Raw genomic sequence first — 9,121 nt, forward strand, 5'->3', positions numbered from 1 at the left:
ATGGATAAGAGCCTTGGTATATTGAGTTGGTTGATTTGGGTATGGACTAAAGTTGTGAGATTGGATTGGTGGTATGTTGACCTAACTTTATCTATATTATATAGTATAGGTCTTGAGTTATGATGATGCTTGGTATGGTCCAGTTATGGTGGCGGTGCTTATGTGCTATACTTGTGAATAATGTGGCCTCGTCGGCATTACTTTATGAATTATGGTATTATCATGTTATTACTTGAATATGTGAGTATTGTGAAGGTCTTGATGACTTATGTGTATCTGTGAAGTCAAAGTATGTGTTCTTCTAGTTTATAATAAGTGATCATGATAGGCTAAAGTTATGCCTTGTGCGTGTATACTTGATGTTGAAGTGTGAATCTTCTTAGTTAACTGTATGATCATTATGATAGGTTATGATGATTATTATATAGAAGTGTGTAGGGTAACTTTCAAGTTGACTTAGTTGACCCTATGTGCTACATGAATGATATTGTACATTTGATAAGATAATAATGAAATGTGTCTTTTTTAGGTAGACCTGTGTCCCTTACTTGACACATGAAGGCTATGAATGTGATTCTTGGCTTACCAGACTAAAGCACCTTTGTCCTGAATGAATATGTATGATTTTAATATGATCTTGAATAAGGTAAAGAAATACAATTATGTGGAACCTTTTAGAAAGACGGTTATGATATCCTTGAAGTCAAAATTCGTAATGGTATCCTTCTCATTTGAATGATGGACTTAGGGTTGGTTGGATAGAACGACATGAAATCATCCTTAGGAAAGTCATTGAACTATCTTAATAACAACTGTAGGAAGACCTAGTGGACCCTCCTTAGTAAGGTGTATTATGATTTGGTTAACAAGATATAGTACCTTTTCATATGCTCCTTTATTGAATTACTCTATGACAACAAAGGCTAGTGCCAAGAGAATATGCTTGGGGAGTAGCTCTAGTTATGATGGAGATTAGAGTACAAGGAAACCCTTGATATTCCTTAACCATGTGTCTACATTGGATGTGTCCTAGTTCTACCATTGGCAAGTAGAACACCATCATCGGAGTGGGGTAGACTCCGGATTCCATGCCTAGCTAGTGTGGTCTATGTCGTATACTGCCTATTCTAATCATGTGGGATACATGCTAGTATTGGATAAGTTTTATGAACTTTAGGTAGTGGAATGGGACGTTATCTAGACATTGAACGATTAGGCTTTGAAAATGTAATTATGTGAGTCTCTAGGTCTTCTCCAACACCATTATGTGAATGTCCTTAAGTGTTGGGTCCATCGATGGGTCCTGCCAAAAGCTGCAGCGTTTTCACTATGAGGGCTTGGGGTGTTTTGTAAATTCACCCCAAGTCTTTTATGACCCTAGTACCATATTTTTAGTGTTTTTATGGTATATTAAATTGGTTTTAATAGTCCTAGACCAGACAAGACCCCTCACTTCAATATTAAAACTCTCTCTCTAAAAACAAACTCTCTCAAAGTCACCACTAGAGCTAAGACTCAAGAAGAGCTAGGAGGCTGGTTTGGACGTGTTTATTCATGAAAATCATTGGGTTTCCTCATATTTGAAGTATTTTATACATCCTTTAACTCTCTTCCATTCAAGGAGTCCTTTCAAAAAAGATTTCAAAAAGGGTTTTTAAACTTAACTTTCTTCTATCTTTGATTCTAAGCATTGGTCTTCATGTAAAAGTGTTTTAATGATTCGAATATATTTTTTATAGTACTAATTGATGATTTTAATGTCAAAACCGTAATGAACTCAAGTTTATGCATATTTTCAACTTCTAGCTTAAGAAAAGGGTTAAATGAATATGATTGTGTAGTGTTTGAACCTTTGTTTCCTTATGTTGTTATTATGGTTTAGCTACTGCCATAAGGAACATATTATGATGAAATATTGAAGGATTTATTATAGGTGGTTAAAGCTTAATCAAATGGTGAGTTTCTTCCATTAAATAGTTCTTATTATGAATTGCTCTTGAGTGGTATGGTGCACTTTCTTGGTGGCAGTGTTTACTTGATGTATTTGGATATACTTGGTGTGTACTGTGAGTATGTCTTGAAGGACAAATATGTAAAATGAAGTGATAATGAATATGGTTCTTGTAATGTGTATCATCAAGTTATAATTGCATGTTTTTCTTAGTTTATGCCTAAATGAAGTAATGTATATGTTGAGCATGTTTAAGTGTGTATTGTGATGAATGAAGATCTAAGCATGTATAGAATTGAATGTAATTGAAATGATGCTTATGTGCAAGGTGTGGTCACATGTACACACATACTTACACTTGAATGAATGAATGAAGCTAAGTTAAGTCAAAAAGGGGAGTTTTAGGGTGAACGCTCTTCGTGAGTTGAGATGAAGTGTTTAGTAGCAACCTCACTCCATCCTAAGAGATTTCTAAGATAGGTTGGAGGATGATGAATGCCCTTCGTGAGTTGAGATGTGGTGTTTACTAGTTATCCTTAACCTATAGTTTATACTGTCTAGAATCTATGGGGAGTTATGCCTAGCACCAAGAGGATATGAAGAAAGGGTGGTTACACTTTGTGATTTGAGATGTTGTATTCTAATGTACCTCTTGAGATGAGTACTCCTCACTAGTAGAGAATGAGTGACTTAGTAGCAATATCCTTATCCCTTCACTATGCGCCCACATAGGTGTAGCTATTGGGTAAGCCGTGTAAAAGCTAAGAGAATGACCTTACTCTAGGACAGTGAGGATCCCGCATACGACAGGGGTTAATGTCAAGATTCCATGTCTAGCTCTCATGGTCTATGTCGGCTAAGCTAACCCCCACAAAATTAATGAAAGTGCTAAGTCTTCTAAAAGAATGTAGTACTTAGGGTAGGTAGTGGAATAGGACGCTATTTATCCATTGCATTAGGTAGGTATTCCGAAAGGGGAGTCTTGTTGAGCCTTATATGAATTGAATGAACTAAGTCTCCTAAAAAAACGTACTACTTAGGGTAGGTAGTGGAATGGGACGTTATCTATCCATTGTACTTAGTAGACATTTCGAAAGGGGAATCTTGGTGCTAAGCCTTGTAAAATAGTGTACTAGCTAGGTAGGTGGTGGTATGGGACACCATATACTCATTGCACTAAGTAGGCATTCCGAAAGGGAAGTCTTGGTGTGTTTCTTGAGTCTCCTTCTAATGTCTTGTCATTGAGTGGGGGATTGTTCTCCCAAGGTGAGTAAGTTGAAAAGGGGTAGTCTTGAGGATCACTTTGGTTTGTATTGAAGGAGGTATATATGAACCTCCTTCATGTCTTACCTTGGTGAGTCTTAGTATAATCCTAGTTAGGGAATATCCTACGAAAATGAGTTCTATTCCTCTTTGCTTGGCCTTGGGAGTTCACTATTTTTGGAATCGGGATAGATTACTGTAAAGTCAAAAATGAGTTCACTTTAATTTGGTAAGCTTACTGTAAAATGCTCTTTTTGCTTAAAATTATGGAAATTATTCTCTAAGACTTAAATGATGATTCTTATGTTGTTTTACTTCTATATTCATGAATGTTTACTTAATTGGCATGAAAATGTGTTTTTACTAAAATGTCCCTTTTTGCCTGTTTTGGCATATGCCATACTTAGTACATTGTTTGTACTAATCCCATACTTTTCTATACTTAATAAGTATAGGTTAGAGTCTTTTAAAGATTTGAAGACGAAGCTTGGGAATCTACTTTCTCAAGACAAAGTATGTCCTCATATATCCGAGGGCATAGTCCTATTTTCTTAGTTTCTCATTTAAAGACTAAATATGTACTTTCTTTCAATGTAAAGGGGTGTGTCCCTAAGAAATTTTGTCATGTCTTTAAGATTGACTTGTGACGATAAGACTTCCTTAGTATTTTATGAAAAATATTTCTTTTATTAAATTTTTTTTGAAAAGTTTTAATTTCGCACTACTTTTCATGTCTTATGTAGTGAACAGTAGTTAAAGGGCTTGTACAAGACCCCGAAGGGTCAAATACGCCCGGACATGACCCAAGGGTCCTCCCTAACTTATAGGGGGTGCTTTTGGGTCATGACAGAGCATAAGGTTATGGGAAATAGTTTAGGGACTAAAAGTCTCACAAGAAACATCTAGTAGAGTCTTGGTCATTGGTGTGAGTCTTGACACATCCATGGACAAGAGGCTATAAGATGATACAAGTTTCACTTTCTTCTCTATTCTAATTCCGTGCCTTAGAGTTGAGTTTTATAAGGTGTCTTCTCTCAACCTCTTCTTTTTGTGTTTATAGGACATGAATACGAGGATATCAACTGCTAGATGGGAGGTGAGAGGTGTAGCTAATGAGAGTATCCCTCCCCTTGTTGACCAAGTTCCTATTGTTGGCCTAGAGGGAGAGAATGAGGAGGTTCCCCTTCAAGGACCTCAAGTGCCACCAAAACCTCAAGAGCCCAAAGTGCCCCAAATGCCCCCTATGTCTCAAGCTCCCTTCATTGAGGGGGATATGACTAATGTGGAGTTGAGGGCTGCCCTAATTAATTTGACCCAACTCATGATGGCTCAAGCTCATGTCGTCAATAATAACTTTGTTGCCGAAGCTAACCAAAGGGGTGTACCTCAACCTAATGGTAGTACTCCCGCTTATGGAATTCGGGATTTCAGGAGGATGAACCCTCCTACTTTTCATGGAACTAAGGTGGATAAAGATCAACAAGGTTTCATAGATTTGGTGTTCAAAGTGGTGGATGATATGGGTGTGACTCCTAGGTTGAAAGCGGAGCTAGCCGCTTACCAACTCAAGGATGTGGCTCAAGTGTGGTTTGAGCAATGGAGGGGTGAGTGACCCTTGGAAAGAGTCTCGGTTATTTGGGAGAAGTTCAAAAAGGCTTTCCTTTATAGGTTATTTCCCCTAGAGTTGAGGGAGAAAAAGATGGTTGAATTCATGAACCTTTGTCGCGGGGGAATGAGTGTGCAAGAGTACTCCTTTAAATTCAACCAACTCTCTAAGTGGTCTCCAACCATGGAGCCAACCTAGGGCTAGAGTTAAAAAATTTGTGATGGGAGTGTCTATCTTGGTTGATAAGGAGTGTTGTACGACAAGATTCTTAATGAAATAGATATTTCTAGGCTTATGGTGTATGCCCAACAAATTGATGAGTCCAAAATTAGGGAGATAAGGCAAGAGGGTAAGAGGCCTAGGTCAGATGATTCTAGTCACCAAAAAACTAAGAAGATGTTCTTTCACCAAGAGTCTTCCATGGGGAACAAGGATAGGCTCCAAACAAACATTCCCAAGGTGGTGGACATACTTTTGAGAGGACTACGTGTGCTACTTGTGTAAAGCAACATATGGGTAGGTGTCTTGACGGTACGAATGGTTGTTTTGCATATGGTAATAAGGGCCACAAGATGTGGGACTTCCCTAACATAAAATCAAGAGGGAATAAAGTCAAACAAGCTCCTCAAGGTGGTCTAGATCCCAATGCTCCAAAGAAGAGTCACCTCTAAGGGGTGGAAGCTAGGAAGGAAAGCTAATCCGGATTTGAAGTACCGGTAAGTCTTGACCATTTGTGATTGTTGATTTTATGTTATAAGATGAGTTTATATGGTTTTATACTTCATATGATCATTCCTCCTTGATGAATTGCTCAAAGAATGGATTTTTGAAATTTTAACATGTTTCACAGTGTTACAGTGATGCTAAAATTTGTGAATTTTGAAAAAAAATTGCATTTTCATGAAATGTGGATCTAATGTGTGTAATAGTGTTGTATATGAGCATATTTAATGTTGGAAAAGGTAGTTCCTCCATAAAAGAAGGATAAGGATGAGTTTCGAAATTGTGAAATTGATGCAAAAGTTGCCTGTATTGCAAATTGTTTGAAAGTGTGAAATTTGTGCTCCTTGTTAGTTGGTGATTTGATTATCAATGTTTGATCATGATTTTAATGTGGTATATTTCACTAATTGATTCCTTGATGTTCTTAAAGTTTTAGAGTTATTCGAGGACAAATGTTATTCCAAATGGGGGATAACGTAACACCCTAAAACGAATTAAGGTGAACTAGAGGTTCTTGATTGTTTATTGAGTTAATTTTGTTGTAAAATGATTTATATTAGTGTCCTTAGGCAGTGTGTGAAGTTTGGAGGTCAAACTTCCAAGAACGTCCATGACATTCACAAATTGTGCCTTAGAGAGTGTTCAAGTGTCTTAATGTGTTTGAGTGAGTTTTATGTGTTCGTTTTGCTTGAGATTGTTGTGGGATGTTCCTAAGATATAGAAGGTTATGTCTATGAGCTTAAATTCTGGGTACGATCCCACCTAGGAACCACGAGGGGCCCTAGAGGAGGACCCTAACACCTAGGGAGAACTTGCCAAAACTACCCCAAAACCAGCTTCAAACGACGGAGGCAATCGATGCCTCTTGGGTCAATCGACGCCCCGTAGTCTTGAGAATTAGGTTGGGACTAAGTTCTGGAGTCAAACCCTCCACGTTCCAGCTGCAGACCCAAACGACGCCCACGCAGCACGGGCCGTCATCCAGTCAACGCCTCGTTGCTTGAGTCCGTCGATGGGTCCTGCCAAAAGCTGCAGCGTTTTCACTGTGAGGGCTTGGGGTGTTTTGTAAGTTCACCCCAAGTATTTTATGACCGTAGGACCATATTTTTAGTGTTTTTAGGGTATATTAAATTGGTTTTAAGCCCTACACCTACACAAGACCCCTCACTTCAATATTCAAACTCTCTCTCTCTAAAAACAAACTCCCTCAAAGTCATCATTGGAGCTAAGACTCAAGGGGAGCTAGGAGGCTCATTTGGACCTGTTTCTTCATCAAAATCATTCGGTTTTCTTATATTGAAGTATTGTATACATCCTTTAACTCTCTTCCATTCAAGGAGTCCTTTCAAAAAGATTTCAAAAAGGGTTTCAAAGTTAACTTTCTTCTATCTTTGATTCTAAGCATGGGTCTTCATGTAAAAGTGTTTTAATGATTCGAATATGTTTCTTATAGTATTAATTGATGATTTTAATGTCAAAATCCTAATGAACTCAAGTTTATGCATATTTCCAACTTCTATCTTAAGAAAAGGATTAAATGAATTTGAGTGTATAGTGTTTGGACCTTGGTTTCCTTATGTTGTTATTATGGTTTAGCTACTGCCCTAAGGGACATATTATGATGAAATATTTAATGATTTATTATAGGTGGTTAAATCTTTATTAAATGGTGAGTTGGTTCTATTGAATAGTTGTTATTATGAATTGCTCTTGAGTGGTATGGTCCACTTTCTTGATGGCGGTGTTTACTTGATGTATTTGGATATAATTGGTATGTATTGTGAGTATGGCTTGAAGTACATATATGCGACATGAAGTGATAATTAAGATGGTTCTTGTAATGTGTATTATGACGTTACGGTTGCATGTTTTCTTAGTTTATACCTAAATAAGTCATGTATATGTTGAGCATGTTTAATTGTGTATTGTGATGAATGAAAATCTAAGCATGTATAGAATTGAATGTAATTGAAATGCTGCTTATGTTCAAGGAGTGGTCACATGTACACACACTCTCGCACTTGAATGAATGAATGAAGCTAAGTTAAGTCAAAAAAGAGAGTTTTGGGGTGAACACTCTTCGTGAGTTGAGAGGAAGTATTTAGTAGCAACCTCACTACATCCTAAGAGCTTTCTAAGATAGGTTTGAAGTGAATGCCCTTCGTGAGTTGAGATGTGGTGTTCACGAGTTATCCTTAATCTATAGTTTATACTGTCTAGAATCTATGGAGAGTTATGCCTAGCACCGAGAGGATATGAAGAAAGGGTGGTTACACTTTGTGATTTGAGATGTTGTATTCCAATGTACCTCTTGAGATGAGTACTCCTCACTAGTAGAGAATGAGTGACTTAGTAGCAATATCCTTATCCCTTAACTATGCGCCCACATAGGTGTAGCTATTGGGTAAGCCCTGTAAAAGCTAAGAGAATGACCTTACTCTAGGACAGTGAGGATCCCGCATATGACAGGGGTTAATGTCAGGATTCCATGTCTAGCTCTCATGGTCTATGTCCGCTAAGCTAACCCCCACAAAAATAATGAAAGTGCTAAGTCCTCTAAAAGAATATACTACTTAGGGTAGGTAGTGGAATAGGATGCTATTTATCCATTGCACTAGGTTGGTATTCCGAATGGGGAGTCTTGTTGAGACTTATATGAATTGAATGAACTAAGTCTCCTAAAAGAACGTACTACTTAGGGCAGGTAGTGGAATGGGACGTTATCTATCCATTGTACTTAGTAGACATTTCGAAAGGGGAGTCTTGGTGCTAAGCCTTCTAAAATAGTGTACTAGTTAGGTAGGTGGTGGTATGGGACACCATCTACTCATTGCACTAAGTAGGCATTCCGAAAGGGAAGTCTTGGTGTGTTTCTTGAGTCTCCTCCTAATGTCTTGTCATTGAGTCGGGGATTGTTCTCCCGAGGTGAGTAAGTTGAAAAGGGGTAGTCTTGAGGATCACTTTGGTGTGTATTGAAGGAGGTATATATGAACCTCCTTCATGTCATACCTTGGTGAGTCTTAGGATAATCCTAGTTAGGGAAAATCCTACAGAAATGAGTTCCATTCCTCTTTGATTGGCCTTGGGAGTTCACTATTTTTGGAATAGGGATAGATTACTGTAAAGTCAAAAATGAATTCGCTGTACTTTGGGAAGCTTACTGTAAAATGTTCTATTTGTTTAAAATTATGGAAATTCTTCTTTAAGTGTTTAATGATGAATCTTACTTTGTTTTACTTCTATATTCATGAATGTTTTACTTAATTGGCATGAAAATGTGTTTTTACTAAAATGTCCCATTTTGCATGTTTCGGCATATGCCATACTTAGTACATTATTTGTACTAACCCCATACTTTTCTATACTTAATATGTATAGGTTGGAGGCTTTTGAAGATTTGAAGACGAAGCTTGGGAATCTACTCTCTCAAGACAAAGTATGTCCTCATATATCCGAGGGCATAGTCATATTCTCTTAGTTTCTCATTTAAAGACTTAATATGTATTTTCTTTCAATGTAAAGGGGCGTGTCCCTAAGATATTTTGTCGTGTCTTTAAGATTGACTTATAAAGATGAGG

Source organism: Solanum pennellii, chromosome 5, assembly GCF_001406875.1.
Source record: "Solanum pennellii chromosome 5, SPENNV200".
Classification (NCBI taxonomy): Eukaryota; Viridiplantae; Streptophyta; class Magnoliopsida; order Solanales; family Solanaceae; genus Solanum; species Solanum pennellii.